At 47.4% G+C, this 27,189-nt stretch overlaps 54 non-coding genes across 54 annotated transcripts; all 54 read right to left on the bottom strand.

Moving 5' to 3' along the window:
- Nucleotides 1-670: 670 nt before the first annotated feature.
- On the bottom strand, nucleotides 671-745 carry TRNAI-AAU (transfer RNA isoleucine (anticodon AAU)). Its single transcript has one exon. It is a non-coding gene; the product is annotated as a tRNA-Ile (tRNA).
- A 121-nt stretch (nucleotides 746-866) lies between these two features.
- TRNAD-GUC (transfer RNA aspartic acid (anticodon GUC)) lies at nucleotides 867-938 on the bottom strand. Its single transcript has one exon. It is a non-coding gene; the product is annotated as a tRNA-Asp (tRNA).
- Nucleotides 939-1,621: 683 nt separating this feature from the next.
- On the bottom strand, nucleotides 1,622-1,695 carry TRNAI-AAU (transfer RNA isoleucine (anticodon AAU)). Its single transcript has one exon. It is a non-coding gene; the product is annotated as a tRNA-Ile (tRNA).
- Nucleotides 1,696-1,816: 121 nt separating this feature from the next.
- Nucleotides 1,817-1,889, bottom strand: TRNAD-GUC (transfer RNA aspartic acid (anticodon GUC)). Its single transcript has one exon. It is a non-coding gene; the product is annotated as a tRNA-Asp (tRNA).
- A 683-nt stretch (nucleotides 1,890-2,572) lies between these two features.
- TRNAI-AAU (transfer RNA isoleucine (anticodon AAU)) lies at nucleotides 2,573-2,647 on the bottom strand. The gene has a single exon. It is a non-coding gene; the product is annotated as a tRNA-Ile (tRNA).
- A 122-nt stretch (nucleotides 2,648-2,769) lies between these two features.
- TRNAD-GUC (transfer RNA aspartic acid (anticodon GUC)) lies at nucleotides 2,770-2,841 on the bottom strand. The gene has a single exon. It is a non-coding gene; the product is annotated as a tRNA-Asp (tRNA).
- A 684-nt stretch (nucleotides 2,842-3,525) lies between these two features.
- On the bottom strand, nucleotides 3,526-3,599 carry TRNAI-AAU (transfer RNA isoleucine (anticodon AAU)). Its single transcript has one exon. It is a non-coding gene; the product is annotated as a tRNA-Ile (tRNA).
- Nucleotides 3,600-4,477: 878 nt separating this feature from the next.
- On the bottom strand, nucleotides 4,478-4,551 carry TRNAI-AAU (transfer RNA isoleucine (anticodon AAU)). The gene has a single exon. It is a non-coding gene; the product is annotated as a tRNA-Ile (tRNA).
- Nucleotides 4,552-4,672: 121 nt separating this feature from the next.
- On the bottom strand, nucleotides 4,673-4,744 carry TRNAD-GUC (transfer RNA aspartic acid (anticodon GUC)). The gene has a single exon. It is a non-coding gene; the product is annotated as a tRNA-Asp (tRNA).
- Nucleotides 4,745-5,426: 682 nt separating this feature from the next.
- On the bottom strand, nucleotides 5,427-5,500 carry TRNAI-AAU (transfer RNA isoleucine (anticodon AAU)). The gene has a single exon. It is a non-coding gene; the product is annotated as a tRNA-Ile (tRNA).
- A 121-nt stretch (nucleotides 5,501-5,621) lies between these two features.
- TRNAD-GUC (transfer RNA aspartic acid (anticodon GUC)) lies at nucleotides 5,622-5,693 on the bottom strand. The gene has a single exon. It is a non-coding gene; the product is annotated as a tRNA-Asp (tRNA).
- A 682-nt stretch (nucleotides 5,694-6,375) lies between these two features.
- On the bottom strand, nucleotides 6,376-6,449 carry TRNAI-AAU (transfer RNA isoleucine (anticodon AAU)). Its single transcript has one exon. It is a non-coding gene; the product is annotated as a tRNA-Ile (tRNA).
- Nucleotides 6,450-6,570: 121 nt separating this feature from the next.
- TRNAD-GUC (transfer RNA aspartic acid (anticodon GUC)) lies at nucleotides 6,571-6,642 on the bottom strand. The gene has a single exon. It is a non-coding gene; the product is annotated as a tRNA-Asp (tRNA).
- A 682-nt stretch (nucleotides 6,643-7,324) lies between these two features.
- TRNAI-AAU (transfer RNA isoleucine (anticodon AAU)) lies at nucleotides 7,325-7,398 on the bottom strand. The gene has a single exon. It is a non-coding gene; the product is annotated as a tRNA-Ile (tRNA).
- A 121-nt stretch (nucleotides 7,399-7,519) lies between these two features.
- Nucleotides 7,520-7,591, bottom strand: TRNAD-GUC (transfer RNA aspartic acid (anticodon GUC)). Its single transcript has one exon. It is a non-coding gene; the product is annotated as a tRNA-Asp (tRNA).
- Nucleotides 7,592-8,273: 682 nt separating this feature from the next.
- TRNAI-AAU (transfer RNA isoleucine (anticodon AAU)) lies at nucleotides 8,274-8,347 on the bottom strand. Its single transcript has one exon. It is a non-coding gene; the product is annotated as a tRNA-Ile (tRNA).
- A 121-nt stretch (nucleotides 8,348-8,468) lies between these two features.
- TRNAD-GUC (transfer RNA aspartic acid (anticodon GUC)) lies at nucleotides 8,469-8,540 on the bottom strand. The gene has a single exon. It is a non-coding gene; the product is annotated as a tRNA-Asp (tRNA).
- Nucleotides 8,541-9,222: 682 nt separating this feature from the next.
- Nucleotides 9,223-9,296, bottom strand: TRNAI-AAU (transfer RNA isoleucine (anticodon AAU)). Its single transcript has one exon. It is a non-coding gene; the product is annotated as a tRNA-Ile (tRNA).
- A 121-nt stretch (nucleotides 9,297-9,417) lies between these two features.
- TRNAD-GUC (transfer RNA aspartic acid (anticodon GUC)) lies at nucleotides 9,418-9,489 on the bottom strand. Its single transcript has one exon. It is a non-coding gene; the product is annotated as a tRNA-Asp (tRNA).
- A 682-nt stretch (nucleotides 9,490-10,171) lies between these two features.
- Nucleotides 10,172-10,245, bottom strand: TRNAI-AAU (transfer RNA isoleucine (anticodon AAU)). Its single transcript has one exon. It is a non-coding gene; the product is annotated as a tRNA-Ile (tRNA).
- A 121-nt stretch (nucleotides 10,246-10,366) lies between these two features.
- Nucleotides 10,367-10,438, bottom strand: TRNAD-GUC (transfer RNA aspartic acid (anticodon GUC)). Its single transcript has one exon. It is a non-coding gene; the product is annotated as a tRNA-Asp (tRNA).
- Nucleotides 10,439-11,120: 682 nt separating this feature from the next.
- Nucleotides 11,121-11,194, bottom strand: TRNAI-AAU (transfer RNA isoleucine (anticodon AAU)). Its single transcript has one exon. It is a non-coding gene; the product is annotated as a tRNA-Ile (tRNA).
- Nucleotides 11,195-11,315: 121 nt separating this feature from the next.
- On the bottom strand, nucleotides 11,316-11,387 carry TRNAD-GUC (transfer RNA aspartic acid (anticodon GUC)). The gene has a single exon. It is a non-coding gene; the product is annotated as a tRNA-Asp (tRNA).
- Nucleotides 11,388-12,069: 682 nt separating this feature from the next.
- TRNAI-AAU (transfer RNA isoleucine (anticodon AAU)) lies at nucleotides 12,070-12,143 on the bottom strand. The gene has a single exon. It is a non-coding gene; the product is annotated as a tRNA-Ile (tRNA).
- Nucleotides 12,144-12,264: 121 nt separating this feature from the next.
- TRNAD-GUC (transfer RNA aspartic acid (anticodon GUC)) lies at nucleotides 12,265-12,336 on the bottom strand. The gene has a single exon. It is a non-coding gene; the product is annotated as a tRNA-Asp (tRNA).
- Nucleotides 12,337-13,018: 682 nt separating this feature from the next.
- On the bottom strand, nucleotides 13,019-13,092 carry TRNAI-AAU (transfer RNA isoleucine (anticodon AAU)). The gene has a single exon. It is a non-coding gene; the product is annotated as a tRNA-Ile (tRNA).
- Nucleotides 13,093-13,213: 121 nt separating this feature from the next.
- TRNAD-GUC (transfer RNA aspartic acid (anticodon GUC)) lies at nucleotides 13,214-13,285 on the bottom strand. Its single transcript has one exon. It is a non-coding gene; the product is annotated as a tRNA-Asp (tRNA).
- A 682-nt stretch (nucleotides 13,286-13,967) lies between these two features.
- On the bottom strand, nucleotides 13,968-14,041 carry TRNAI-AAU (transfer RNA isoleucine (anticodon AAU)). The gene has a single exon. It is a non-coding gene; the product is annotated as a tRNA-Ile (tRNA).
- A 121-nt stretch (nucleotides 14,042-14,162) lies between these two features.
- TRNAD-GUC (transfer RNA aspartic acid (anticodon GUC)) lies at nucleotides 14,163-14,234 on the bottom strand. Its single transcript has one exon. It is a non-coding gene; the product is annotated as a tRNA-Asp (tRNA).
- A 682-nt stretch (nucleotides 14,235-14,916) lies between these two features.
- TRNAI-AAU (transfer RNA isoleucine (anticodon AAU)) lies at nucleotides 14,917-14,990 on the bottom strand. The gene has a single exon. It is a non-coding gene; the product is annotated as a tRNA-Ile (tRNA).
- A 121-nt stretch (nucleotides 14,991-15,111) lies between these two features.
- TRNAD-GUC (transfer RNA aspartic acid (anticodon GUC)) lies at nucleotides 15,112-15,183 on the bottom strand. The gene has a single exon. It is a non-coding gene; the product is annotated as a tRNA-Asp (tRNA).
- A 682-nt stretch (nucleotides 15,184-15,865) lies between these two features.
- TRNAI-AAU (transfer RNA isoleucine (anticodon AAU)) lies at nucleotides 15,866-15,939 on the bottom strand. Its single transcript has one exon. It is a non-coding gene; the product is annotated as a tRNA-Ile (tRNA).
- Nucleotides 15,940-16,060: 121 nt separating this feature from the next.
- TRNAD-GUC (transfer RNA aspartic acid (anticodon GUC)) lies at nucleotides 16,061-16,132 on the bottom strand. Its single transcript has one exon. It is a non-coding gene; the product is annotated as a tRNA-Asp (tRNA).
- Nucleotides 16,133-16,814: 682 nt separating this feature from the next.
- On the bottom strand, nucleotides 16,815-16,888 carry TRNAI-AAU (transfer RNA isoleucine (anticodon AAU)). Its single transcript has one exon. It is a non-coding gene; the product is annotated as a tRNA-Ile (tRNA).
- Nucleotides 16,889-17,009: 121 nt separating this feature from the next.
- On the bottom strand, nucleotides 17,010-17,081 carry TRNAD-GUC (transfer RNA aspartic acid (anticodon GUC)). The gene has a single exon. It is a non-coding gene; the product is annotated as a tRNA-Asp (tRNA).
- Nucleotides 17,082-17,763: 682 nt separating this feature from the next.
- On the bottom strand, nucleotides 17,764-17,837 carry TRNAI-AAU (transfer RNA isoleucine (anticodon AAU)). The gene has a single exon. It is a non-coding gene; the product is annotated as a tRNA-Ile (tRNA).
- Nucleotides 17,838-17,958: 121 nt separating this feature from the next.
- TRNAD-GUC (transfer RNA aspartic acid (anticodon GUC)) lies at nucleotides 17,959-18,030 on the bottom strand. The gene has a single exon. It is a non-coding gene; the product is annotated as a tRNA-Asp (tRNA).
- A 682-nt stretch (nucleotides 18,031-18,712) lies between these two features.
- Nucleotides 18,713-18,786, bottom strand: TRNAI-AAU (transfer RNA isoleucine (anticodon AAU)). Its single transcript has one exon. It is a non-coding gene; the product is annotated as a tRNA-Ile (tRNA).
- Nucleotides 18,787-18,907: 121 nt separating this feature from the next.
- On the bottom strand, nucleotides 18,908-18,979 carry TRNAD-GUC (transfer RNA aspartic acid (anticodon GUC)). The gene has a single exon. It is a non-coding gene; the product is annotated as a tRNA-Asp (tRNA).
- Nucleotides 18,980-19,661: 682 nt separating this feature from the next.
- TRNAI-AAU (transfer RNA isoleucine (anticodon AAU)) lies at nucleotides 19,662-19,735 on the bottom strand. Its single transcript has one exon. It is a non-coding gene; the product is annotated as a tRNA-Ile (tRNA).
- Nucleotides 19,736-19,856: 121 nt separating this feature from the next.
- TRNAD-GUC (transfer RNA aspartic acid (anticodon GUC)) lies at nucleotides 19,857-19,928 on the bottom strand. The gene has a single exon. It is a non-coding gene; the product is annotated as a tRNA-Asp (tRNA).
- A 682-nt stretch (nucleotides 19,929-20,610) lies between these two features.
- TRNAI-AAU (transfer RNA isoleucine (anticodon AAU)) lies at nucleotides 20,611-20,684 on the bottom strand. Its single transcript has one exon. It is a non-coding gene; the product is annotated as a tRNA-Ile (tRNA).
- Nucleotides 20,685-20,805: 121 nt separating this feature from the next.
- On the bottom strand, nucleotides 20,806-20,877 carry TRNAD-GUC (transfer RNA aspartic acid (anticodon GUC)). The gene has a single exon. It is a non-coding gene; the product is annotated as a tRNA-Asp (tRNA).
- A 682-nt stretch (nucleotides 20,878-21,559) lies between these two features.
- On the bottom strand, nucleotides 21,560-21,633 carry TRNAI-AAU (transfer RNA isoleucine (anticodon AAU)). Its single transcript has one exon. It is a non-coding gene; the product is annotated as a tRNA-Ile (tRNA).
- Nucleotides 21,634-21,754: 121 nt separating this feature from the next.
- TRNAD-GUC (transfer RNA aspartic acid (anticodon GUC)) lies at nucleotides 21,755-21,826 on the bottom strand. Its single transcript has one exon. It is a non-coding gene; the product is annotated as a tRNA-Asp (tRNA).
- Nucleotides 21,827-22,508: 682 nt separating this feature from the next.
- Nucleotides 22,509-22,582, bottom strand: TRNAI-AAU (transfer RNA isoleucine (anticodon AAU)). The gene has a single exon. It is a non-coding gene; the product is annotated as a tRNA-Ile (tRNA).
- A 121-nt stretch (nucleotides 22,583-22,703) lies between these two features.
- On the bottom strand, nucleotides 22,704-22,775 carry TRNAD-GUC (transfer RNA aspartic acid (anticodon GUC)). The gene has a single exon. It is a non-coding gene; the product is annotated as a tRNA-Asp (tRNA).
- A 682-nt stretch (nucleotides 22,776-23,457) lies between these two features.
- On the bottom strand, nucleotides 23,458-23,531 carry TRNAI-AAU (transfer RNA isoleucine (anticodon AAU)). Its single transcript has one exon. It is a non-coding gene; the product is annotated as a tRNA-Ile (tRNA).
- A 121-nt stretch (nucleotides 23,532-23,652) lies between these two features.
- TRNAD-GUC (transfer RNA aspartic acid (anticodon GUC)) lies at nucleotides 23,653-23,724 on the bottom strand. Its single transcript has one exon. It is a non-coding gene; the product is annotated as a tRNA-Asp (tRNA).
- A 677-nt stretch (nucleotides 23,725-24,401) lies between these two features.
- Nucleotides 24,402-24,475, bottom strand: TRNAI-AAU (transfer RNA isoleucine (anticodon AAU)). Its single transcript has one exon. It is a non-coding gene; the product is annotated as a tRNA-Ile (tRNA).
- A 121-nt stretch (nucleotides 24,476-24,596) lies between these two features.
- Nucleotides 24,597-24,668, bottom strand: TRNAD-GUC (transfer RNA aspartic acid (anticodon GUC)). Its single transcript has one exon. It is a non-coding gene; the product is annotated as a tRNA-Asp (tRNA).
- Nucleotides 24,669-25,350: 682 nt separating this feature from the next.
- TRNAI-AAU (transfer RNA isoleucine (anticodon AAU)) lies at nucleotides 25,351-25,424 on the bottom strand. The gene has a single exon. It is a non-coding gene; the product is annotated as a tRNA-Ile (tRNA).
- Nucleotides 25,425-25,545: 121 nt separating this feature from the next.
- TRNAD-GUC (transfer RNA aspartic acid (anticodon GUC)) lies at nucleotides 25,546-25,617 on the bottom strand. The gene has a single exon. It is a non-coding gene; the product is annotated as a tRNA-Asp (tRNA).
- Nucleotides 25,618-26,493: 876 nt separating this feature from the next.
- On the bottom strand, nucleotides 26,494-26,565 carry TRNAD-GUC (transfer RNA aspartic acid (anticodon GUC)). The gene has a single exon. It is a non-coding gene; the product is annotated as a tRNA-Asp (tRNA).
- Nucleotides 26,566-27,189: the final 624 nt, after the last annotated feature.

Raw genomic sequence — 27,189 nt, 5'->3', positions numbered from 1 at the left:
TCTCTCTCTCTCTCTCTCTCTCTCTCTCTCTCTCTCTCTCTCCTCTCTCTCTCTCTCTCTCTCTCTCTCTCTCTCTCTCTCTCTTTCCAGTTCAGGTTTCCTTAAACTGTATCTTCAGTCACAGAAGTAGGGCAGTAGTGCTTTCCATGTAGCCAGGCTGGAATCCAGTAGCCAATTACAACTAGTAGTGATTTGTTTCCATAAATCCTGAAATGATCTTTTTGCTCACTACCTTTCCTAACGGTCACCGAGGCCACATTCTGTCCTGAATGTGGCCTCTAGGGTTTGTTTGGTTTTGCTTTTGGGTAGAGGTTATTCTGTGAAATAGATTGTGTTTCAATTTTGTGTTCGGTGCAAAAGACAAGCAACGGTATTTCCATACAGCTGAAAGGAGAGCAGCAGTATTGCTGGGAAAGAAAAAGCAGTTGGCAAAGTTGTATGCAAAGTAGGTAACTGTTTTTGCATGCCATGTAAAAGGACATTTCCAATGGAGGGGGGAGTGCGATTTAATCTCCTTGAAACCATGACAACAGTCCTGGGTGTACAGAGGGCTCGCTGCCTTTAGCAGAGTCAACTGATGGAAAGAGGGTCAGTGATCTCCAGTGCAGAAGCAACGACTGCTTTCACAGTGCCCAGACAGGCAGAGTGAAAAGTCCTAAGCGCACACCTGTGGCCCGTACGGGGATCGAACCCGCGACCTTGGCGTTATTAGCACCACGCTCTAACCAACTGAGCCTAACCGGCCATGGCACTGTGAGTCTCCACCACCAGCAAGGGGGCTGGAAAATGTTAGTGAAAGGGCTGAACAAACGTTATTCCTAGGCTAGACACATGGAGATAAACAAAGTTTAAGAAGCAAAAGCTGCCTCCCCGTCGGGGAATTGAACCCCGGTCTCCCGCGTGACAGGCGGGGATACTGACCACTATACTAACGAGGATACCCCTGGGCTTTGTCCTCTCAAGAACACAGAGATGGACAAAACCAACCAACTAGCAAATTCAAAGGCTACTCTTCAAAAGCACCTCCCACAGTCTTTCCAGTTCAGGTTTCCTTTAAACTGTATCTTCAGTCACAGAAGTAGGGCAGTAGTGCTTTCCATGTAGCCAGGCTGGAATCCAGTAGCCAATTACAACTAGTAGTGATTTGTTTCCATAAATCCTGAAATGATCTTTTTGCTCACTACCTTTCCTAACGGTCACCGAGGCCACATTCTGTCCTGAATGTGGCCTCTAGGGTTTGTTTGGTTTTGCTTTTGGGTAGAGGTTATTCTGTGAAATAGATTGTGTTTCAATTTTGTGTTAGGTGCAAAAGACAAGCAACGGTATTTCCATACAGCTGAAAGGAGAGCAGCAGTATTGCTGGGAAAGGAAAAAGCAGTTGGCAAAGTTGTATGCAAAGTAGGTAACTGTTTTTGCATGCCATGTAAAAGGACATTTCCAATGAGGGGGGAGTGCGATTTCATCTCCTTGAAACCATGACAACAGTCCTGGGTGTACAGAGGGCTCGCTGCCTTTAGCAGAGTCAACTGATGGAAAGAGGGTCAGTGATCTCCAGTGCAGAAGCAACGACTGCTTTCACAGTGCCCAGACAGGCAGAGTGAAAAGTCTAAGCGCACACCTGTGGCCCGTACGGGGATCGAACCCGCGACCTTGGCGTTATTAGCACCACGCTCTAACCAACTGAGCTAACCGGCCATGGCACTGTGAGTCTCCACCACCAGCAAGGGGGCTGGAAAATGTTAGTGAAAGGGCTGAACAAACGTTATTCCTAGGCTAGACACATGGAGATAAACAAAGTTTAAGAAGCAAAAGCTGCCTCCCCGTCGGGGAATTGAACCCCGGTCTCCCGCGTGACAGGCGGGGATACTGACCCACTATACTAACGAGGATAACCCCTGGGCTTTGTCCTCTCAAGAACACAGAGATGGACAAAACCAACCAACTAGCAAATTCAAAGGCTACTCTTCAAAAGCACCTCCCACAGTCTTTCCAGTTCAGGTTTCCTTTAAACTGTATCTTCAGTCACAGAAGTAGGGCAGTAGTGCTTTCCATGTAGCCAGGCTGGAATCCAGTAGCCAATTACAACTAGTAGTGATTTGTTTCCATAAATCCTGAAATGATCTTTTTGCTCACTACCTTTCCTAACGGTCACCGAGGCCACATTCTGTCCTGAATGTGGCCTCTAGGGTTTGTTTGGTTTTGCTTTTGGGTAGAGGTTATTCTGTGAAATAGATTGTGTTCAATTTTGTGTTAGGCGCAAAAGACAAGCAACGGTATTTCCATACAGCTGAAAGGAGAGGCAGCAGTATTGCTGGGAAAGAAAAAGCAGTTGGCAAAGTTGTATGCAAAGTAGGTAACTGTTTTTGCATGCCATGTAAAAGGACATTTCCAATGAGGGGGGAGTGCGATTTCATCTCCTTGAAACCATGACAACAGTCCTGGGTGTACAGAGGGCTCGCTGCCTTTAGCAGAGTCAACTGATGGAAAGAGGGTCAGTGATCTCCAGTGCAGAAGCAACAACTGCTTTCACAGTGCCCAGACAGGCAGAGTGAAAAGTCTAAGCGCACACCTGTGGCCCGTACGGGGATCGAACCCCGCGACCTTGGCGTTATTAGCACCACGCTCTAACCAACTGAGCTAACCGGCCATGGCACTGTGAGTCTCCACCACCAGCAAGGGGGGCTGGAAAATGTTAGTGAAAGGGCTGAACAAACGTTATTCCTAGGCTAGACACATGGAGATAAACAAAGTTTAAGAAGCAAAAGCTGCCTCCCCGTCGGGGAATTGAACCCCGGTCTCCCGCGTGACAGGCGGGGATACTGACCACTATACTAACGAGGATACCCCTGGGCTTTGTCCTCTCAAGAACACAGAGATGGACAAAACCAACCAACTAGCAAATTCAAAGGCTACTCTTCAAAAGCACCTCCCACAGTCTTTCCAGTTCAGGTTTCCTTTAAACTGTATCTTCAGTCACAGAAGTAGGGCAGTAGTGCTTTCCATGTAGCCAGGCTGGAATCCAGTAGCCAATTACAACTAGTAGTGATTTGTTTCCATAAATCCTGAAATGATCTTTTTGCTCACTACCTTTCCTAACGGTCACCGAGGCCACATTCTGTCCTGAATGTGGCCTCTAGGGTTTGTTTGGTTTTGCTTTTGGGTAGAGGTTATTCTGTGAAATAGATTGTGTTTCAATTTTGTGTTAGGTGCAAAAGACAAGCAACGGTATTTCCATACAGCTGAAAGGAGAGCAGCAGTATTGCTGGGAAAGAAAAAGCAGTTGGCAAAGTTGTATGCAAAAGTAGGTAACTGTTTTTGCATGCCATGTAAAAGGACATTTCCAATGAGGGGGGAGTGCGATTTAATCTCCTTGAAACCATGACAACAGTCCTGGGTGTACAGAGGGCTCGCTGCCTTTAGCAGAGTCAACTGATGGAAAGAGGGGTCAGTGATCTCCAGTGCAGAAGCAACGACTGCTTTCACAGTGCCCAGACAGGCAGAGTGAAAAGTCTAAGCGCACACCTGTGGCCCGTACGGGGATCGAACCCGCGACCTTGGCGTTATTAGCACCACGCTCTAACCAACTGAGCTAACCGGCCATGGCACTGTGAGTCTCCACCACCAGCAAGGGGGCTGGAAAATGTTAGTGAAAGCGCTGAACAAACGTTATTCCTAGGCTAGACACATGGAGATAAACAAAGTTTAAGAAGCAAAAGCTGCCTCCCCCGTCGGGGAATTGAACCCCGGTCTCCCGCGTGACAGGGCGGGGATACTGACCACTATACTAACGAGGATACCCCTGGGCTTTGTCCTCTCAAGAACACAGAGATGGACAAAACCAACCAACTAGCAAATTCAAAGGCTACTCTTCAAAAGCACCTCCCACAGTTCTTTCCAGTTCAGGTTTCCTTTAAACTGTATCTTCAGTCACAGAAGTAGGGCAGTAGTGCTTTCCATGTAGCCAGGCTGGAATCCAGTAGCCAATTACAACTAGTAGTGATTTGTTTCCATAAATCCTGAAATGATCTTTTTGCTCACTACCTTTCCTAACGGTCACCGAGGCCACATTCTGTCCTGAATGTGGCCTCTAGGGTTTGTTTGGTTTTGCTTTTGGGTAGAGGTTATTCTGTGAAATAGATTGTGTTTCAATTTTGTGTTAGGCGCAAAAGACAAGCAACGGTATTTCCATACAGCTGAAAGGAGAGCAGCAGTATTGCTGGGAAAGAAAAAGCAGTTGGCAAAGTTGTATGCAAAGTAGGTAACTGTTTTTGCATGCCATGTAAAAGGACATTTCCAATGAGGGGGGAGTGCGATTTCATCTCCTTGAAACCATGACAACAGTCCTGGGTGTACAGAGGGCTCGCTGCCTTTAGCAGAGTCAACTGATGGAAAGAGGGTCAGTGATCTCCAGTGCAGAAGCAACGACTGCTTTCACAGTGCCCAGACAGGCAGAGTGAAAAGTCTAAGCGCACACCTGTGGCCCGTACGGGGATCAAACCCGCGACCTTGGCGTTATTAGCACCACGCTCTAACCAACTGAGCTAACCGGCCATGGCACTGTGAGTCTCCACCACCAGCAAGGGGGCTGGAAAATGTTAGTGAAAGGGCTGAACAAACGTTATTCCTAGGCTAGACACATGGAGATAAACAAAGCTTAAGAAGCAAAAGCTGCCTCCCCGTCGGGGAATTGAACCCCGGTCTCCCGCGTGACAGGCGGGGATACTGACCACTATACTAACGAGGATACCCCTGGGCTTTGTCCTCTCAAGAACACAGAGATGGACAAAACCAACCAACTAGCAAATTCAAAGGCTACTCTTCAAAAGCACCTCCCACAGTCTTTCCAGTTCAGGTTTCCTTTAAACTGTATCTTCAGTCACAGAAGTAGGGCAGTAGTGCTTTCCATGTAGCCAGGCTGGAATCCAGTAGCCAATTACAACTAGTAGTGATTTGTTTCCATAAATCCTGAAATGATCTTTTTGCTCACTACCTTTCCTAACGGTCACCGAGGCCACATTCTGTCCTGAATGTGGCCTCTAGGGTTTGTTTGGTTTTGCTTTTGGGTAGAGGTTATTCTGTGAAATAGATTGTGTTTCAATTTTGTGTTAGGTGCAAAAGACAAGCAACGGTATTTCCATACAGCTGAAAGGAGAGCAGCAGTATTGCTGGGAAAGAAAAAGCAGTTGGCAAAGTTGTATGCAAAGTAGGTAACTGTTTTTGCATGCCATGTAAAAGGACATTTCCAATGAGGGGGGAGTGCGATTTCATCTCCTTGAAACCATGACAACAGTCCTGGGTGTACAGAGGGCTCGCTGCCTTTAGCAGAGTCAACTGATGGAAAGAGGGCCAGTGATCTCCAGTGCAGAAGCAATGACTGCTTTCACAGTGCCCAGACAGGCAGAGTGAAAAGTCTAAGCGCACACCTGTGGCCCGTACGGGGATCGAACCCGCGACCTTGGCGTTATTAGCACCACGCTCTAACCAACTGAGCTAACCGGCCATGGCACTGTGAGTCTCCACCACCAGCAAGGGGGCTGGAAAATGTTAGTGAAAGGGCTGAACAAACGTTATTCCTAGGCTAGACACATGGAGATAAACAAAGTTTAAGAAGCAAAAGCTGCCTCCCCGTCGGGGAATTGAACCCCGGTCTCCCGCGTGACAGGCGGGGATACTGACCACTATACTAACGAGGATACCCCTGGGCTTTGTCCTCTCAAGAACACAGAGATGGACAAAACCAACCAACTAGCAAATTCAAAGGCTACTCTTCAAAAGCACCTCCCACAGTCTTTCCAGTTCAGGTTTCCTTTAAACTGTATCTTCAGTCACAGAAGTAGGGCAGTAGTGCTTTCCATGTAGCCAGGCTGGAATCCAGTAGCCAATTACAACTAGTAGTGATTTGTTTCCATAAATCCTGAAATGATCTTTTTGCTCACTACCTTTCCTAACGGTCACCGAGGCCACATTCTGTCCTAAATGTTGCCTCTAGGGTTTGTTTGGTTTTGCTTTTGGGTAGAGGTTATTCTGTGAAATAGATTGTGTTTCAATTTTGTGTTAGGCGCAAAAGACAAGCAACGGTATTTCCATACAGCTGAAAGGAGAGCAGCAGTATTGCTGGGAAAGAAAAAGCAGTTGGCAAAGTTGTATGCAAAGTAGGTAACTGTTTTTGCATGCCATGTAAAAGGACATTTCCAATGAGGGGGGAGTGCGATTTCATCTCCTTGAAACCATGACAACAGTCCTGGGTGTACAGAGGGCTCGCTGCCTTTAGCAGAGTCAACTGATGGAAAGAGGGTCAGTGATCTCCAGTGCAGAAGCAACGACTGCTTTCACAGTGCCCAGACAGGCAGAGTGAAAAGTCTAAGCGCACACCTGTGGCCCGTACGGGGATCAAACCCGCGACCTTGGCGTTATTAGCACCACGCTCTAACCAACTGAGCTAACCGGCCATGGCACTGTGAGTCTCCACCACCAGCAAGGGGGCTGGAAAATGTTAGTGAAAGGGCTGAACAAACGTTATTCCTAGGCTAGACACATGGAGATAAACAAAGTTTAAGAAGCAAAAGCTGCCTCCCCGTCGGGGAATTGAACCCCGGTCTCCCGCGTGACAGGCGGGGATACTGACCACTATACTAACGAGGATACCCCTGGGCTTTGTCCTCTCAAGAACACAGAGATGGACAAAACCAACCAACTAGCAAATTCAAAGGCTACTCTTCAAAAGCACCTCCCACAGTCTTTCCAGTTCAGGTTTCCTTTAAACTGTATCTTCAGTCACAGAAGTAGGGCAGTAGTGCTTTCCATGTAGCCAGGCTGGAATCCAGTAGCCAATTACAACTAGTAGTGATTTGTTTCCATAAATCCTGAAATGATCTTTTTGCTCACTACCTTTCCTAACGGTCACCGAGGCCACATTCTGTCCTGAATGTGGCCTCTAGGGTTTGTTTGGTTTTGCTTTTGGGTAGAGGTTATTCTGTGAAATAGATTGTGTTTCAATTTTGTGTTAGGCGCAAAAGACAAGCAACGGTATTTCCATACAGCTGAAAGGAGAGCAGCAGTATTGCTGGGAAAGAAAAAGCAGTTGGCAAAGTTGTATGCAAAGTAGGTAACTGTTTTTGCATGCCATGTAAAAGGACATTTCCAATGAGGGGGGAGTGCGATTTCATCTCCTTGAAACCATGACAACAGTCCTGGGTGTACAGAGGGCTCGCTGCCTTTAGCAGAGTCAACTGATGGAAAGAGGGTCAGTGATCTCCAGTGCAGAAGCAACGACTGCTTTCACAGTGCCCAGACAGGCAGAGTGAAAAGTCTAAGCGCACACCTGTGGCCCGTACGGGGATCAAACCCGCGACCTTGGCGTTATTAGCACCACGCTCTAACCAACTGAGCTAACCGGCCATGGCACTGTGAGTCTCCACCACCAGCAAGGGGGCTGGAAAATGTTAGTGAAAGGGCTGAACAAACGTTATTCCTAGGCTAGACACATGGAGATAAACAAAGCTTAAGAAGCAAAAGCTGCCTCCCCGTCGGGGAATTGAACCCCGGTCTCCCGCGTGACAGGCGGGGATACTGACCACTATACTAACGAGGATACCCCTGGGCTTTGTCCTCTCAAGAACACAGAGATGGACAAAACCAACCAACTAGCAAATTCAAAGGCTACTCTTCAAAAGCACCTCCCACAGTCTTTCCAGTTCAGGTTTCCTTTAAACTGTATCTTCAGTCACAGAAGTAGGGCAGTAGTGCTTTCCATGTAGCCAGGCTGGAATCCAGTAGCCAATTACAACTAGTAGTGATTTGTTTCCATAAATCCTGAAATGATCTTTTTGCTCACTACCTTTCCTAACGGTCACCGAGGCCACATTCTGTCCTGAATGTGGCCTCTAGGGTTTGTTTGGTTTTGCTTTTGGGTAGAGGTTATTCTGTGAAATAGATTGTGTTTCAATTTTGTGTTAGGTGCAAAAGACAAGCAACGGTATTTCCATACAGCTGAAAGGAGAGCAGCAGTATTGCTGGGAAAGAAAAAGCAGTTGGCAAAGTTGTATGCAAAGTAGGTAACTGTTTTTGCATGCCATGTAAAAGGACATTTCCAATGAGGGGGGAGTGCGATTTCATCTCCTTGAAACCATGACAACAGTCCTGGGTGTACAGAGGGCTCGCTGCCTTTAGCAGAGTCAACTGATGGAAAGAGGGCCAGTGATCTCCAGTGCAGAAGCAATGACTGCTTTCACAGTGCCCAGACAGGCAGAGTGAAAAGTCTAAGCGCACACCTGTGGCCCGTACGGGGATCGAACCCGCGACCTTGGCGTTATTAGCACCACGCTCTAACCAACTGAGCTAACCGGCCATGGCACTGTGAGTCTCCACCACCAGCAAGGGGGCTGGAAAATGTTAGTGAAAGGGCTGAACAAACGTTATTCCTAGGCTAGACACATGGAGATAAACAAAGTTTAAGAAGCAAAAGCTGCCTCCCCGTCGGGGAATTGAACCCCGGTCTCCCGCGTGACAGGCGGGGATACTGACCACTATACTAACGAGGATACCCCTGGGCTTTGTCCTCTCAAGAACACAGAGATGGACAAAACCAACCAACTAGCAAATTCAAAGGCTACTCTTCAAAAGCACCTCCCACAGTCTTTCCAGTTCAGGTTTCCTTTAAACTGTATCTTCAGTCACAGAAGTAGGGCAGTAGTGCTTTCCATGTAGCCAGGCTGGAATCCAGTAGCCAATTACAACTAGTAGTGATTTGTTTCCATAAATCCTGAAATGATCTTTTTGCTCACTACCTTTCCTAACGGTCACCGAGGCCACATTCTGTCCTAAATGTTGCCTCTAGGGTTTGTTTGGTTTTGCTTTTGGGTAGAGGTTATTCTGTGAAATAGATTGTGTTTCAATTTTGTGTTAGGCGCAAAAGACAAGCAACGGTATTTCCATACAGCTGAAAGGAGAGCAGCAGTATTGCTGGGAAAGAAAAAGCAGTTGGCAAAGTTGTATGCAAAGTAGGTAACTGTTTTTGCATGCCATGTAAAAGGACATTTCCAATGAGGGGGGAGTGCGATTTCATCTCCTTGAAACCATGACAACAGTCCTGGGTGTACAGAGGGCTCGCTGCCTTTAGCAGAGTCAACTGATGGAAAGAGGGTCAGTGATCTCCAGTGCAGAAGCAACGACTGCTTTCACAGTGCCCAGACAGGCAGAGTGAAAAGTCTAAGCGCACACCTGTGGCCCGTACGGGGATCGAACCCGCGACCTTGGCGTTATTAGCACCACGCTCTAACCAACTGAGCTAACCGGCCATGGCACTGTGAGTCTCCACCACCAGCAAGGGGGCTGGAAAATGTTAGTGAAAGGGCTGAACAAACGTTATTCCTAGGCTAGACACATGGAGATAAACAAAGTTTAAGAAGCAAAAGCTGCCTCCCCGTCGGGGAATTGAACCCCGGTCTCCCGCGTGACAGGCGGGGATACTGACCACTATACTAACGAGGATACCCCTGGGCTTTGTCCTCTCAAGAACACAGAGATGGACAAAACCAACCAACTAGCAAATTCAAAGGCTACTCTTCAAAAGCACCTCCCACAGTCTTTCCAGTTCAGGTTTCCTTTAAACTGTATCTTCAGTCACAGAAGTAGGGCAGTAGTGCTTTCCATGTAGCCAGGCTGGAATCCAGTAGCCAATTACAACTAGTAGTGATTTGTTTCCATAAATCCTGAAATGATCTTTTTGCTCACTACCTTTCCTAACGGTCACCGAGGCCACATTCTGTCCTGAATGTGGCCTCTAGGGTTTGTTTGGTTTTGCTTTTGGGTAGAGGTTATTCTGTGAAATAGATTGTGTTTCAATTTTGTGTTAGGCGCAAAAGACAAGCAACGGTATTTCCATACAGCTGAAAGGAGAGCAGCAGTATTGCTGGGAAAGAAAAAGCAGTTGGCAAAGTTGTATGCAAAGTAGGTAACTGTTTTTGCATGCCATGTAAAAGGACATTTCCAATGAGGGGGGAGTGCGATTTCATCTCCTTGAAACCATGACAACAGTCCTGGGTGTACAGAGGGCTCGCTGCCTTTAGCAGAGTCAACTGATGGAAAGAGGGTCAGTGATCTCCAGTGCAGAAGCAACGACTGCTTTCACAGTGCCCAGACAGGCAGAGTGAAAAGTCTAAGCGCACACCTGTGGCCCGTACGGGGATCGAACCCACGACCTTGGCGTTATTAGCACCACGCTCTAACCAACTGAGCTAACCGGCCATGGCACTGTGAGTCTCCACCACCAGCAAGGGGGCTGGAAAATGTTAGTGAAAGGGCTGAACAAACGTTATTCCTAGGCTAGACACATGGAGATAAACAAAGTTTAAGAAGCAAAAGCTGCCTCCCCGTCGGGGAATTGAACCCCGGTCTCCCGCGTGACAGGCGGGGATACTGACCACTATACTAACGAGGATACCCCTGGGCTTTGTCCTCTCAAGAACACAGAGATGGACAAAACCAACCAACTAGCAAATTCAAAGGCTACTCTTCAAAAGCACCTCCCACAGTCTTTCCAGTTCAGGTTTCCTTTAAACTGTATCTTCAGTCACAGAAGTAGGGCAGTAGTGCTTTCCATGTAGCCAGGCTGGAATCCAGTAGCCAATTACAACTAGTAGTGATTTGTTTCCATAAATCCTGAAATGATCTTTTTGCTCACTACCTTTCCTAACGGTCACCGAGGCCACATTCTGTCCTGAATGTGGCCTCTAGGGTTTGTTTGGTTTTGCTTTTGGGTAGAGGTTATTCTGTGAAATAGATTGTGTTTCAATTTTGTGTTAGGTGCAAAAGACAAGCAACGGTATTTCCATACAGCTGAAAGGAGAGCAGCAGTATTGCTGGGAAAGAAAAAGCAGTTGGCAAAGTTGTATGCAAAGTAGGTAACTGTTTTTGCATGCCATGTAAAAGGACATTTCCAATGAGGGGGGAGTGCGATTTCATCTCCTTGAAACCATGACAACAGTCCTGGGTGTACAGAGGGCTCGCTGCCTTTAGCAGAGTCAACTGATGGAAAGAGGGCCAGTGATCTCCAGTGCAGAAGCAATGACTGCTTTCACAGTGCCCAGACAGGCAGAGTGAAAAGTCTAAGCGCACACCTGTGGCCCGTACGGGGATCGAACCCGCGACCTTGGCGTTATTAGCACCACGCTCTAACCAACTGAGCTAACCGGCCATGGCACTGTGAGTCTCCACCACCAGCAAGGGGGCTGGAAAATGTTAGTGAAAGGGCTGAACAAACGTTATTCCTAGGCTAGACACATGGAGATAAACAAAGTTTAAGAAGCAAAAGCTGCCTCCCCGTCGGGGAATTGAACCCCGGTCTCCCGCGTGACAGGCGGGGATACTGACCACTATACTAACGAGGATACCCCTGGGCTTTGTCCTCTCAAGAACACAGAGATGGACAAAACCAACCAACTAGCAAATTCAAAGGCTACTCTTCAAAAGCACCTCCCACAGTCTTTCCAGTTCAGGTTTCCTTTAAACTGTATCTTCAGTCACAGAAGTAGGGCAGTAGTGCTTTCCATGTAGCCAGGCTGGAATCCAGTAGCCAATTACAACTAGTAGTGATTTGTTTCCATAAATCCTGAAATGATCTTTTTGCTCACTACCTTTCCTAACGGTCACCGAGGCCACATTCTGTCCTGAATGTGGCCTCTAGGGTTTGTTTGGTTTTGCTTTTGGGTAGAGGTTATTCTGTGAAATAGATTGTGTTTCAATTTTGTGTTAGGTGCAAAAGACAAGCAACGGTATTTCCATACAGCTGAAAGGAGAGCAGCAGTATTGCTGGGAAAGAAAAAGCAGTTGGCAAAGTTGTATGCAAAGTAGGTAACTGTTTTTGCATGCCATGTAAAAGGACATTTCCAATGAGGGGGGAGTGCGATTTCATCTCCTTGAAACCATGACAACAGTCCTGGGTGTACAGAGGGCTCGCTGCCTTTAGCAGAGTCAACTGATGGAAAGAGGGCCAGTGATCTCCAGTGCAGAAGCAATGACTGCTTTCACAGTGCCCAGACAGGCAGAGTGAAAAGTCTAAGCGCACACCTGTGGCCCGTACGGGGATCGAACCCGCGACCTTGGCGTTATTAGCACCACGCTCTAACCAACTGAGCTAACCGGCCATGGCACTGTGAGTCTCCACCACCAGCAAGGGGGCTGGAAAATGTTAGTGAAAGGGCTGAACAAACGTTATTCCTAGGCTAGACACATGGAGATAAACAAAGTTTAAGAAGCAAAAGCTGCCTCCCCGTCGGGGAATTGAACCCCGGTCTCCCGCGTGACAGGCGGGGATACTGACCACTATACTAACGAGGATACCCCTGGGCTTTGTCCTCTCAAGAACACAGAGATGGACAAAACCAACCAACTAGCAAATTCAAAGGCTACTCTTCAAAAGCACCTCCCACAGTCTTTCCAGTTCAGGTTTCCTTTAAACTGTATCTTCAGTCACAGAAGTAGGGCAGTAGTGCTTTCCATGTAGCCAGGCTGGAATCCAGTAGCCAATTACAACTAGTAGTGATTTGTTTCCATAAATCCTGAAATGATCTTTTTGCTCACTACCTTTCCTAACGGTCACCGAGGCCACATTCTGTCCTGAATGTGGCCTCTAGGGTTTGTTTGGTTTTGCTTTTGGGTAGAGGTTATTCTGTGAAATAGATTGTGTTTCAATTTTGTGTTAGGCGCAAAAGACAAGCAACGGTATTTCCATACAGCTGAAAGGAGAGCAGCAGTATTGCTGGGAAAGAAAAAGCAGTTGGCAAAGTTGTATGCAAAGTAGGTAACTGTTTTTGCATGCCATGTAAAAGGACATTTCCAATGAGGGGGGAGTGTGATTTCATCTCCTTGAAACCATGACAACAGTCCTGGGTGTACAGAGGGCTCGCTGCCTTTAGCAGAGTCAACTGATGGAAAGAGGGTCAGTGATCTCCAGTGCAGAAGCAACGACTGCTTTCACAGTGCCCAGACAGGCAGAGTGAAAAGTCTAAGCGCACACCTGTGGCCCGTACGGGGATCGAACCCGCGACCTTGGCGTTATTAGCACCACGCTCTAACCAACTGAGCTAACCGGCCATGGCACTGTGAGTCTCCACCACCAGCAAGGGGGCTGGAAAATGTTAGTGAAAGGGCTGAACAAACGTTATTCCTAGGCTAGACACATGGAGATAAACAAAGTTTAAGAAGCAAAAGCTGCCTCCCCGTCGGGGAATTGAACCCCGGTCTCCCGCGTGACAGGCGGGGATACTGACCACTATACTAACGAGGATACCCCTGGGCTTTGTCCTCTCAAGAACACAGAGATGGACAAAACCAACCAACTAGCAAATTCAAAGGCTACTCTTCAAAAGCACCTCCCACAGTCTTTCCAGTTCAGGTTTCCTTTAAACTGTATCTTCAGTCACAGAAGTAGGGCAGTAGTGCTTTCCATGTAGCCAGGCTGGAATCCAGTAGCCAATTACAACTAGTAGTGATTTGTTTCCATAAATCCTGAAATGATCTTTTTGCTCACTACCTTTCCTAACGGTCACCGAGGCCACATTCTGTCCTGAATGTGGCCTCTAGGGTTTGTTTGGTTTTGCTTTTGGGTAGAGGTTATTCTGTGAAATAGATTGTGTTTCAATTTTGTGTTAGGCGCAAAAGACAAGCAACGGTATTTCCATACAGCTGAAAGGAGAGCAGCAGTATTGCTGGGAAAGAAAAAGCAGTTGGCAAAGTTGTATGCAAAGTAGGTAACTGTTTTTGCATGCCATGTAAAAGGACATTTCCAATGAGGGGGGAGTGCGATTTCATCTCCTTGAAACCATGACAACAGTCCTGGGTGTACAGAGGGCTCGCTGCCTTTAGCAGAGTCAACTGATGGAAAGAGGGTCAGTGATCTCCAGTGCAGAAGCAACGACTGCTTTCACAGTGCCCAGACAGGCAGAGTGAAAAGTCTAAGCGCACACCTGTGGCCCATACGGGGATTGAACCCGCGACCTTGGCGTTATTAGCACCACGCTCTAACCAACTGAGCTAACCGGCCATGGCACTGTGAGTCTCCACCACCAGCAAGGGGGCTGGAAAATGTTAGTGAAAGGGCTGAACAAACGTTATTCCTAGGCTAGACACATGGAGATAAACAAAGTTTAAGAAGCAAAAGCTGCCTCCCCGTCGGGGAATTGAACCCCGGTCTCCCGCGTGACAGGCGGGGATACTGACCACTATACTAACGAGGATACCCCTGGGCTTTGTCCTCTCAAGAACACAGAGATGGACAAAACCAACCAACTAGCAAATTCAAAGGCTACTCTTCAAAAGCACCTCCCACAGTCTTTCCAGTTCAGGTTTCCTTTAAACTGTATCTTCAGTCACAGAAGTAGGGCAGTAGTGCTTTCCATGTAGCCAGGCTGGAATCCAGTAGCCAATTACAACTAGTAGTGATTTGTTTCCATAAATCCTGAAATGATCTTTTTGCTCACTACCTTTCCTAACGGTCACCGAGGCCACATTCTGTCCTGAATGTGGCCTCTAGGGTTTGTTTGGTTTTGCTTTTGGGTAGAGGTTATTCTGTGAAATAGATTGTGTTTCAATTTTGTGTTAGGTGCAAAAGACAAGCAACGGTATTTCCATACAGCTGAAAGGAGAGCAGCAGTATTGCTGGGAAAGAAAAAGCAGTTGGCAAAGTTGTATGCAAAGTAGGTAACTGTTTTTGCATGCCATGTAAAAGGACATTTCCAATGAGGGGGGAGTGCGATTTCATCTCCTTGAAACCATGACAACAGTCCTGGGTGTACAGAGGGCTCGCTGCCTTTAGCAGAGTCAACTGATGGAAAGAGGGCCAGTGATCTCCAGTGCAGAAGCAATGACTGCTTTCACAGTGCCCAGACAGGCAGAGTGAAAAGTCTAAGCGCACACCTGTGGCCCGTACGGGGATCGAACCCGCGACCTTGGCGTTATTAGCACCACGCTCTAACCAACTGAGCTAACCGGCCATGGCACTGTGAGTCTCCACCACCAGCAAGGGGGCTGGAAAATGTTAGTGAAAGGGCTGAACAAACGTTATTCCTAGGCTAGACACATGGAGATAAACAAAGTTTAAGAAGCAAAAGCTGCCTCCCCGTCGGGGAATTGAACCCCGGTCTCCCGCGTGACAGGCGGGGATACTGACCACTATACTAACGAGGATACCCCTGGGCTTTGTCCTCTCAAGAACACAGAGATGGACAAAACCAACCAACTAGCAAATTCAAAGGCTACTCTTCAAAAGCACCTCCCACAGTCTTTCCAGTTCAGGTTTCCTTTAAACTGTATCTTCAGTCACAGAAGTAGGGCAGTAGTGCTTTCCATGTAGCCAGGCTGGAATCCAGTAGCCAATTACAACTAGTAGTGATTTGTTTCCATAAATCCTGAAATGATCTTTTTGCTCACTACCTTTCCTAACGGTCACCGAGGCCACATTCTGTCCTGAATGTGGCCTCTAGGGTTTGTTTGGTTTTGCTTTTGGGTAGAGGTTATTCTGTGAAATAGATTGTGTTTCAATTTTGTGTTAGGCGCAAAAGACAAGCAACGGTATTTCCATACAGCTGAAAGGAGAGCAGCAGTATTGCTGGGAAAGAAAAAGCAGTTGGCAAAGTTGTATGCAAAGTAGGTAACTGTTTTTGCATGCCATGTAAAAGGACATTTCCAATGAGGGGGGAGTGCGATTTCATCTCCTTGAAACCATGACAACAGTCCTGGGTGTACAGAGGGCTCGCTGCCTTTAGCAGAGTCAACTGATGGAAAGAGGGTCAGTGATCTCCAGTGCAGAAGCAACGACTGCTTTCACAGTGCCCAGACAGGCAGAGTGAAAAGTCTAAGCGCACACCTGTGGCCCGTACGGGGATCGAACCCGCGACCTTGGCGTTATTAGCACCACACTCTAACCAACTGAGCTAACCGGCCATGGCACTGTGAGTCTCCACCACCAGCAAGGGGGCTGGAAAATGTTAGTGAAAGGGCTGAACAAACGTTATTCCTAGGCTAGACACATGGAGATAAACAAAGTTTAAGAAGCAAAAGCTGCCTCCCCGTCGGGGAATTGAACCCCGGTCTCCCGCGTGACAGGCGGGGATACTGACCACTATACTAACGAGGATACCCCTGGGCTTTGTCCTCTCAAGAACACAGAGATGGACAAAACCAACCAACTAGCAAATTCAAAGGCTACTCTTCAAAAGCACCTCCCACAGTCTTTCCAGTTCAGGTTTCCTTTAAACTGTATCTTCAGTCACAGAAGTAGGGCAGTAGTGCTTTCCATGTAGCCAGGCTGGAATCCAGTAGCCAATTACAACTAGTAGTGATTTGTTTCCATAAATCCTGAAATGATCTTTTTGCTCACTACCTTTCCTAACGGTCACCGAGGCCACATTCTGTCCTGAATGTGGCCTCTAGGGTTTGTTTGGTTTTGCTTTTGGGTAGAGGTTATTCTGTGAAATAGATTGTGTTTCAATTTTGTGTTAGGCGCAAAAGACAAGCAACGGTATTTCCATACAGCTGAAAGGAGAGCAGCAGTATTGCTGGGAAAGAAAAAGCAGTTGGCAAAGTTGTATGCAAAGTAGGTAACTGTTTTTGCATGCCATGTAAAAGGACATTTCCAATGAGGGGGGAGTGCGATTTCATCTCCTTGAAACCATGACAACAGTCCTGGGTGTACAGAGGGCTCGCTGCCTTTAGCAGAGTCAACTGATGGAAAGAGGGCCAGTGATCTCCAGTGCAGAAGCAACGACTGCTTTCACAGTGCCCAGACAGGCAGAGTGAAAAGTCTAAGCGCACACCTGTGGCCCGTACGGGGATCGAACCCGCGACCTTGGCGTTATTAGCACCACGCTCTAACCAACTGAGCTAACCGGCCATGGCACTGTGAGTCTCCACCACCAGCAAGGGGGCTGGAAAATGTTAGTGAAAGGGCTGAACAAACGTTATTCCTAGGCTAGACACATGGAGATAAACAAAGTTTAAGAAGCAAAAGCTGCCTCCCCGTCGGGGAATTGAACCCCGGTCTCCCGCGTGACAGGCGGGGATACTGACCACTATACTAACGAGGATACCCCTGGGCTTTGTCCTCTCAAGAACACAGAGATGGACAAAACCAACCAACTAGCAAATTCAAAGGCTACTCTTCAAAAGCACCTCCCACAGTCTTTCCAGTTCAGGTTTCCTTTAAACTGTATCTTCAGTCACAGAAGTAGGGCAGTAGTGCTTTCCATGTAGCCAGGCTGGAATCCAGTAGCCAATTACAACTAGTAGTGATTTGTTTCCATAAATCCTGAAATGATCTTTTTGCTCACTACCTTTCCTAACGGTCACCGAGGCCACATTCTGTCCTGAATGTGGCCTCTAGGGTTTGTTTGGTTTTGCTTTTGGGTAGAGGTTATTCTGTGAAATAGATTGTGTTTCAATTTTGTGTTAGGCGCAAAAGACAAGCAACGGTATTTCCATACAGCTGAAAGGAGAGCAGCAGTATTGCTGGGAAAGAAAAAGCAGTTGGCAAAGTTGTATGCAAAGTAGGTAACTGTTTTTGCATGCCATGTAAAAGGACATTTCCAATGAGGGGGGAGTGCGATTTCATCTCCTTGAAACCATGACAACAGTCCTGGGTGTACAGAGGGCTCGCTGCCTTTAGCAGAGTCAACTGATGGAAAGAGGGTCAGTGATCTCCAGTGCAGAAGCAACGACTGCTTTCACAGTGCCCAGACAGGCAGAGTGAAAAGTCTAAGCGCACACCTGTGGCCCGTACGGGGATCGAACCCGCGACCTTGGCGTTATTAGCACCACGCTCTAACCAACTGAGCTAACCGGCCATGGCACTGTGAGTCTCCACCACCAGCAAGGGGGCTGGAAAATGTTAGTGAAAGGGCTGAACAAACGTTATTCCTAGGCTAGACACATGGAGATAAACAAAGTTTAAGAAGCAAAAGCTGCCTCCCCGTCGGGGAATTGAACCCCGGTCTCCCGCGTGACAGGCGGGGATACTGACCACTATACTAACGAGGATACCCCTGGGCTTTGTCCTCTCAAGAACACAGAGATGGACAAAACCAACCAACTAGCAAATTCAAAGGCTACTCTTCAAAAGCACCTCCCACAGTCTTTCCAGTTCAGGTTTCCTTTAAACTGTATCTTCAGTCACAGAAGTAGGGCAGTAGTGCTTTCCATGTAGCCAGGCTGGAATCCAGTAGCCAATTACAACTAGTAGTGATTTGTTTCCATAAATCCTGAAATGATCTTTTTGCTCACTACCTTTCCTAACGGTCACCGAGGCCACATTCTGTCCTGAATGTGGCCTCTAGGGTTTGTTTGGTTTTGCTTTTGGGTAGAGGTTATTCTGTGAAATAGATTGTGTTTCAATTTTGTGTTAGGTGCAAAAGACAAGCAACGGTATTTCCATACAGCTGAAAGGAGAGCAGCAGTATTGCTGGGAAAGAAAAAGCAGTTGGCAAAGTTGTATGCAAAGTAGGTAACTGTTTTTGCATGCCATGTAAAAGGACATTTCCAATGAGGGGGGAGTGCGATTTCATCTCCTTGAAACCATGACAACAGTCCTGGGTGTACAGAGGGCTCGCTGCCTTTAGCAGAGTCAACTGATGGAAAGAGGGCCAGTGATCTCCAGTGCAGAAGCAATGACTGCTTTCACAGTGCCCAGACAGGCAGAGTGAAAAGTCTAAGCGCACACCTGTGGCCCGTACGGGGATCGAACCCGCGACCTTGGCGTTATTAGCACCACGCTCTAACCAACTGAGCTAACCGGCCATGGCACTGTGAGTCTCCACCACCAGCAAGGGGGCTGGAAAATGTTAGTGAAAGGGCTGAACAAACGTTATTCCTAGGCTAGACACATGGAGATAAACAAAGTTTAAGAAGCAAAAGCTGCCTCCCCGTCGGGGAATTGAACCCCGGTCTCCCGCGTGACAGGCGGGGATACTGACCACTATACTAACGAGGATACCCCTGGGCTTTGTCCTCTCAAGAACACAGAGATGGACAAAACCAACCAACTAGCAAATTCAAAGGCTACTCTTCAAAAGCACCTCCCACAGTCTTTCCAGTTCAGGTTTCCTTTAAACTGTATCTTCAGTCACAGAAGTAGGGCAGTAGTGCTTTCCATGTAGCCAGGCTGGAATCCAGTAGCCAATTACAACTAGTAGTGATTTGTTTCCATAAATCCTGAAATGATCTTTTTGCTCACTACCTTTCCTAACGGTCACCGAGGCCACATTCTGTCCTGAATGTGGCCTCTAGGGTTTGTTTGGTTTTGCTTTTGGGTAGAGGTTATTCTGTGAAATAGATTGTGTTTCAATTTTGTGTTAGGCGCAAAAGACAAGCAACGGTATTTCCATACAGCTGAAAGGAGAGCAGCAGTATTGCTGGGAAAGAAAAAGCAGTTGGCAAAGTTGTATGCAAAGTAGGTAACTGTTTTTGCATGCCATGTAAAAGGACATTTCCAATGAGGGGGGAGTGCGATTTCATCTCCTTGAAACCATGACAACAGTCCTGGGTGTACAGAGGGCTCGCTGCCTTTAGCAGAGTCAACTGATGGAAAGAGGGTCAGTGATCTCCAGTGCAGAAGCAACGACTGCTTTCACAGTGCCCAGACAGGCAGAGTGAAAAGTCTAAGCGCACACCTGTGGCCCGTACGGGGATCGAACCCGCGACCTTGGCGTTATTAGCACCACGCTCTAACCAACTGAGCTAACCGGCCATGGCACTGTGAGTCTCCACCACCAGCAAGGGGGCTGGAAAATGTTAGTGAAAGGGCTGAACAAACGTTATTCCTAGGCTAGACACATGGAGATAAACAAAGTTTAAGAAGCAAAAGCTGCCTCCCCGTCGGGGAATTGAACCCCGGTCTCCCGCGTGACAGGCGGGGATACTGACCACTATACTAACGAGGATACCCCTGGGCTTTGTCCTCTCAAGAACACAGAGATGGACAAAACCAACCAACTAGCAAATTCAAAGGCTACTCTTCAAAAGCACCTCCCACAGTCTTTCCAGTTCAGGTTTCCTTTAAACTGTATCTTCAGTCACAGAAGTAGGGCAGTAGTGCTTTCCATGTAGCCAGGCTGGAATCCAGTAGCCAATTACAACTAGTAGTGATTTGTTTCCATAAATCCTGAAATGATCTTTTTGCTCACTACCTTTCCTAACGGTCACCGAGGCCACATTCTGTCCTGAATGTGGCCTCTAGGGTTTGTTTGGTTTTGCTTTTGGGTAGAGGTTATTCTGTGAAATAGATTGTGTTTCAATTTTGTGTTAGGTGCAAAAGACAAGCAACGGTATTTCCATACAGCTGAAAGGAGAGCAGCAGTATTGCTGGGAAAGAAAAAGCAGTTGGCAAAGTTGTATGCAAAGTAGGTAACTGTTTTTGCATGCCATGTAAAAGGACATTTCCAATGAGGGGGGAGTGCGATTTCATCTCCTTGAAACCATGACAACAGTCCTGGGTGTACAGAGGGCTCGCTGCCTTTAGCAGAGTCAACTGATGGAAAGAGGGCCAGTGATCTCCAGTGCAGAAGCAATGACTGCTTTCACAGTGCCCAGACAGGCAGAGTGAAAAGTCTAAGCGCACACCTGTGGCCCGTACGGGGATCGAACCCGCGACCTTGGCGTTATTAGCACCACGCTCTAACCAACTGAGCTAACCGGCCATGGCACTGTGAGTCTCCACCACCAGCAAGGGGGCTGGAAAATGTTAGTGAAAGGGCTGAACAAACGTTATTCCTAGGCTAGACACATGGAGATAAACAAAGTTTAAGAAGCAAAAGCTGCCTCCCCGTCGGGGAATTGAACCCCGGTCTCCCGCGTGACAGGCGGGGATACTGACCACTATACTAACGAGGATACCCCTGGGCTTTGTCCTCTCAAGAACACAGAGATGGACAAAACCAACCAACTAGCAAATTCAAAGGCTACTCTTCAAAAGCACCTCCCACAGTCTTTCCAGTTCAGGTTTCCTTTAAACTGTATCTTCAGTCACAGAAGTAGGGCAGTAGTGCTTTCCATGTAGCCAGGCTGGAATCCAGTAGCCAATTACAACTAGTAGTGATTTGTTTCCATAAATCCTGAAATGATCTTTTTGCTCACTACCTTTCCTAACGGTCACCGAGGCCACATTCTGTCCTGAATGTGGCCTCTAGGGTTTGTTTGGTTTTGCTTTTGGGTAGAGGTTATTCTGTGAAATAGATTGTGTTTCAATTTTGTGTTAGGCGCAAAAGACAAGCAACGGTATTTCCATACAGCTGAAAGGAGAGCAGCAGTATTGCTGGGAAAGAAAAAGCAGTTGGCAAAGTTGTATGCAAAGTAGGTAACTGTTTTTGCATGCCATGTAAAAGGACATTTCCAATGAGGGGGGAGTGCGATTTCATCTCCTTGAAACCATGACAACAGTCCTGGGTGTACAGAGGGCTCGCTGCCTTTAGCAGAGTCAACTGATGGAAAGAGGGTCAGTGATCTCCAGTGCAGAAGCAACGACTGCTTTCACAGTGCCCAGACAGGCAGAGTGAAAAGTCTAAGCGCACACCTGTGGCCCGTACGGGGATCGAACCCGCGACCTTGGCATTATTAGCACCACGCTCTAACCAACTGAGCTAACCGGCCATGGCACTGTGAGTCTCCACCACCAGCAAGGGGGCTGGAAAATGTTAGTGAAAGGGCTGAACAAACGTTATTCCTAGGCTAGACACATGGAGATAAACAAAGTTTAAGAAGCAAAAGCTGCCTCCCCGTCGGGGAATTGAACCCCGGTCTCCCGCGTGACAGGCGGGGCTACTGACCACTATACTAACGAGGATACCCCTGGGCTTTGTCCTCTCAAGAACACAGAGATGGACAAAACCAACCAACTAGCAAATTCAAAGGCTACTCTTCAAAAGCACCTCCCACAGTCTTTCCAGTTCAGGTTTCCTTTAAACGGTATCTTCAGTCACAGAAGTAGGGCAGTAGTGCTTTCCATGTAGCCAGGCTGGAATCCAGTAGCCAATTACAACTAGTAGTGATTTGTTTCCATAAATCCTGAAATGATCTTTTTGCTCACTACCTTTCCTAACGGTCACCGAGGCCACATTCTGTCCTGAATGTGGCCTCTAGGGTTTGTTTGGTTTTGCTTTTGGGTAGAGGTTATTCTGTGAAATAGATTGTGTTTCAATTTTGTGTTAGGTGCAAAAGACAAGCAACGGTATTTCCATACAGCTGAAAGGAGAGCAGCAGTATTGCTGGGAAAGAAAAAGCAGTTGGCAAAGTTGTATGCAAAGTAGGTAACTGTTTTTGCATGCCATGTAAAAGGACATTTCCAATGAGGGGGGAGTGCGATTTCATCTCCTTGAAACCATGACAACAGTCCTGGGTGTACAGAGGGCTCGCTGCCTTTAGCAGAGTCAACTGATGGAAAGAGGGCCAGTGATCTCCAGTGCAGAAGCAATGACTGCTTTCACAGTGCCCAGACAGGCAGAGTGAAAAGTCTAAGCGCACACCTGTGGCCCGTACGGGGATCGAACCCGCGACCTTGGCGTTATTAGCACCACGCTCTAACCAACTGAGCTAACCGGCCATGGCACTGTGAGTCTCCACCACCAGCAAGGGGGCTGGAAAATGTTAGTGAAAGGGCTGAACAAACGTTATTCCTAGGCTAGACACATGGAGATAAACAAAGTTTAAGAAGCAAAAGCTGCCTCCCCGTCGGGGAATTGAACCCCGGTCTCCCGCGTGACAGGCGGGGATACTGACCACTATACTAACGAGGATACCCCTGGGCTTTGTCCTCTCAAGAACACAGAGATGGACAAAACCAACCAACTAGCAAATTCAAAGGCTACTCTTCAAAAGCACCTCCCACAGTCTTTCCAGTTCAGGTTTCCTTTAAACTGTATCTTCAGTCACAGAAGTAGGGCAGTAGTGCTTTCCATGTAGCCAGGCTGGAATCCAGTAGCCAATTACAACTAGTAGTGATTTGTTTCCATAAATCCTGAAATGATCTTTTTGCTCACTACCTTTCCTAACGGTCACCGAGGCCACATTCTGTCCTGAATGTGGCCTCTAGGGTTTGTTTGGTTTTGCTTTTGGGTAGAGGTTATTCTGTGAAATAGATTGTGTTTCAATTTTGTGTTAGGCGCAAAAGACAAGCAACGGTATTTCCATACAGCTGAAAGGAGAGCAGCAGTATTGCTGGGAAAGAAAAAGCAGTTGGCAAAGTTGTATGCAAAGTAGGTAACTGTTTTTGCATGCCATGTAAAAGGACATTTCCAATGAGGGGGGAGTGCGATTTCATCTCCTTGAAACCATGACAACAGTCCTGGGTGTACAGAGGGCTCGCTGCCTTTAGCAGAGTCAACTGATGGAAAGAGGGTCAGTGATCTCCAGTGCAGAAGCAACGACTGCTTTCACAGTGCCCAGACAGGCAGAGTGAAAAGTCTAAGCGCACACCTGTGGCCCGTACGGGGATCGAACCCGCGACCTTGGCGTTATTAGCACCACGCTCTAACCAACTGAGCTAACCGGCCATGGCACTGTGAGTCTCCACCACCAGCAAGGGGGCTGGAAAATGTTAGTGAAAGGGCTGAACAAACGTTATTCCTAGGCTAGACACATGGAGATAAACAAAGTTTAAGAAGCAAAAGCTGCCTCCCCGTCGGGGAATTGAACCCCGGTCTCCCGCGTGACAGTCGGGGATACTGACCACTATACTAACGAGGATACCCCTGGGCTTTGTCCTCTCAAGAACACAGAGATGGACAAAACCAACCAACTAGCAAATTCAAAGGCTACTCTTCAAAAGCACCTCCCACAGTCTTTCCAGTTCATGTTTCCTTTAAACTGTATCTTCAGTCACAGAAGTAGGGCAGTAGTGCTTTCCATGTAGCCAGGCTGGAATCCAGTAGCCAATTACAACTAGTAGTGATTTGTTTCCATAAATCCTGAAATGATCTTTTTGCTCACTACCTTTCCTAACGGTCACCGAGGCCACATTCTGTCCTGAATGTGGCCTCTAGGGTTTGTTTGGTTTTGCTTTTGGGTAGAGGTTATTCTGTGAAATAGATTGTGTTTCAATTTTGTGTTAGGTGCAAAAGACAAGCAACGGTATTTCCATACAGCTGAAAGGAGAGCAGCAGTATTGCTGGGAAAGAAAAAGCAGTTGGCAAAGTTGTATGCAAAGTAGGTAACTGTTTTTGCATGCCATGTAAAAGGACATTTCCAATGAGGGGGGAGTGCGATTTCATCTCCTTGATGACAACAGTCCTGGGTGTACAGAGGGCTCGCTGCCTTTAGCAGAGTCAACTGATGGAAAGAGGGCCAGTGATCTCCAGTGCAGAAGCAATGACTGCTTTCACAGTGCCCAGACAGGCAGAGTGAAAAGTCTAAGCGCACACCTGTGGCCCATACGGGGATCGAACCCGCGACCTTGGCGTTATTAGCACCACGCTCTAACCAACTGAGCTAACCGGCCATGGCACTGTGAGTCTCCACCACCAGCAAGGGGGCTGGAAAATGTTAGTGAAAGGGCTGAACAAACGTTATTCCTAGGCTAGACACATGGAGATAAACAAAGTTTAAGAAGCAAAAGCTGCCTCCCCGTCGGGGAATTGAACCCCGGTCTCCCGCGTGACAGGCGGGGATACTGACCACTATACTAACGAGGATACCCCTGGGCTTTGTCCTCTCAAGAACACAGAGATGGACAAAACCAACCAACTAGCAAATTCAAAGGCTACTCTTCAAAAGCACCTCCCACAGTCTTTCCAGTTCAGGTTTCCTTTAAACTGTATCTTCAGTCACAGAAGTAGGGCAGTAGTGCTTTCCATGTAGCCAGGCTGGAATCCAGTAGCCAATTACAACTAGTAGTGATTTGTTTCCATAAATCCTGAAATGATCTTTTTGCTCACTACCTTTCCTAACGGTCACCGAGGCCACATTCTGTCCTGAATGTGGCCTCTAGGGTTTGTTTGGTTTTGCTTTTGGGTAGAGGTTATTCTGTGAAATAGATTGTGTTTCAATTTTGTGTTAGGCGCAAAAGACAAGCAACGGTATTTCCATACAGCTGAAAGGAGAGCAGCAGTATTGCTGGGAAAGAAAAAGCAGTTGGCAAAGTTGTATGCAAAGTAGGTAACTGTTTTTGCATGCCATGTAAAAGGACATTTCCAATGAGGGGGGAGTGCGATTTCATCTCCTTGAAACCATGACAACAGTCCTGGGTGTACAGAGGGCTCGCTGCCTTTAGCAGAGTCAACTGATGGAAAGAGGGTCAGTGATCTCCAGTGCAGAAGCAACGACTGCTTTCACAGTGCCCAGACAGGCAGAGTGAAAAGTCTAAGCGCACACCTGTGGCCCATACGGGGATCGAACCCGCGACCTTGGCGTTATTAGCACCACGCTCTAACCAACTGAGCTAACCGGCCATGGCACTGTGAGTCTCCACCACCAGCAAGGGGGCTGGAAAATGTTAGTGAAAGGGCTGAACAAATGTTATTCCTAGGCTAGACACATGGAGATAAACAAAGTTTAAGAAGCAAAAGCTGCCTCCCCGTCGGGGAATTGAACCCCGGTCTCCCGCGTGACAGGCGGGGATACTGACCACTATACTAACGAGGATAACCCTGGGCTTTGTCCTCTCAAGAACACAGAGATGGACAAAACCAACCAACTAGCAAATTCAAAGGCTACTCTTCAAAAGCACCTCCCACAGTCTTTCCAGTTCAGGTTTCCTTTAAACTGTATCTTCAGTCACAGAAGTAGGGCAGTAGTGCTTTCCATGTAGCCAGGCTGGAATCCAGTAGCCAATTACAACTAGTAGTGATTTGTTTCCATAAATCCTGAAATGATCTTTTTGCTCACTACCTTTCCTAACAGTCACCGAGGCCACATTCTGTCCTGAATGTGGCCTCTAGGGTTTGTTTGGTTTTGCTTTTGGGTAGAGGTTATTCTGTGAAATAGATTGTGTTTCAATTTTGTGTTAGGTGCAAAAGACAAGCAACGGTATTTCCATACAGCTGAAAGGAGAGCAGCAGTATTGCTGGGAAAGAAAAAGCAGTTGGCAAAGTTGTATGCAAAGTAGGTAACTGTTTTTGCATGCCATGTAAAAGGACATTTCCAATGAGGGGGGAGTGCGATTTAATCTCCTTGAAACCATGACAACAGTCCTGGGTGTACAGAGGGCTCGCTGCCTTTAGCAGAGTCAACTGATGGAAAGAGGGTCAGTGATCTCCAGTGCAGAAGCAACGACTGCTTTCACAGTGCCCAGACAGGCAGAGTGAAAAGTCTAAGCGCACACCTGTGGCCCATACGGGGATCAAACCCGCGACCTTGGCATTATTAGCACCACGCTCTAACCAACTGAGTAACCGGCCATGGCACTGTGAGTCTCCACCACCAGCAAGGGGGCTGGAAAATGTTAGTGAAAGGGCTGAACAAACGTTATTCCTAGGCTAGACACATGGAGATAAACAAAGTTTAAGAAGCAAAAGCTGCCTCCCCGTCGGGGAATTGAACCCCGGTCTCCCGCGTGACAGGCGGGGATACTGACCACTATACTAACGAGGATACCCCTGGGCTTTGTCCTCTCAAGAACACAGAGATGGACAAAACCAACCAACTAGCAAATTCAAAGGCTACTCTTCAAAAGCACCTCCCACAGTCTTTCCAGTTCAGGTTTCCTTTAAACTGTATCTTCAGTCACAGAAGTAGGGCAGTAGTGCTTTCCATGTAGCCAGGCTGGAATCCAGTAGCCAATTACAACTAGTAGTGATTTGTTTCCATAAATCCTGAAATGATCTTTTTGCTCACTACCTTTCCTAACGGTCACCGAGGCCACATTCTGTCCTGAATGTGGCCTCTAGGGTTTGTTTGGTTTTGCTTTTGGGTAGAGGTTATTCTGTGAAATAGATTGTGTTTCAATTTTGTGTTAGGCGCAAAAGACAAGCAACGGTATTTCCATACAGCTGAAAGGAGAGCAGCAGTATTGCTGGGAAAGAAAAAGCAGTTGGCAAAGTTGTATGCAAAGTAGGTAACTGTTTTTGCATGCCATGTAAAAGGACATTTCCAATGAGGGGGGAGTGCGATTTCATCTCCTTGAAACCATGACAACAGTCCTGGGTGTACAGAGGGCTCGCTGCCTTTAGCAGAGTCAACTGATGGAAAGAGGGTCAGTGATCTCCAGTGCAGAAG

Source organism: Hyperolius riggenbachi, chromosome 2, assembly GCF_040937935.1.
Source record: "Hyperolius riggenbachi isolate aHypRig1 chromosome 2, aHypRig1.pri, whole genome shotgun sequence".
In the NCBI taxonomy this organism is placed as follows: Eukaryota; Metazoa; Chordata; class Amphibia; order Anura; family Hyperoliidae; genus Hyperolius; species Hyperolius riggenbachi.
The sequence above is the reverse complement of the archived record's forward strand: the minus strand, read 5'-3'. Positions and strand labels throughout refer to the sequence as shown.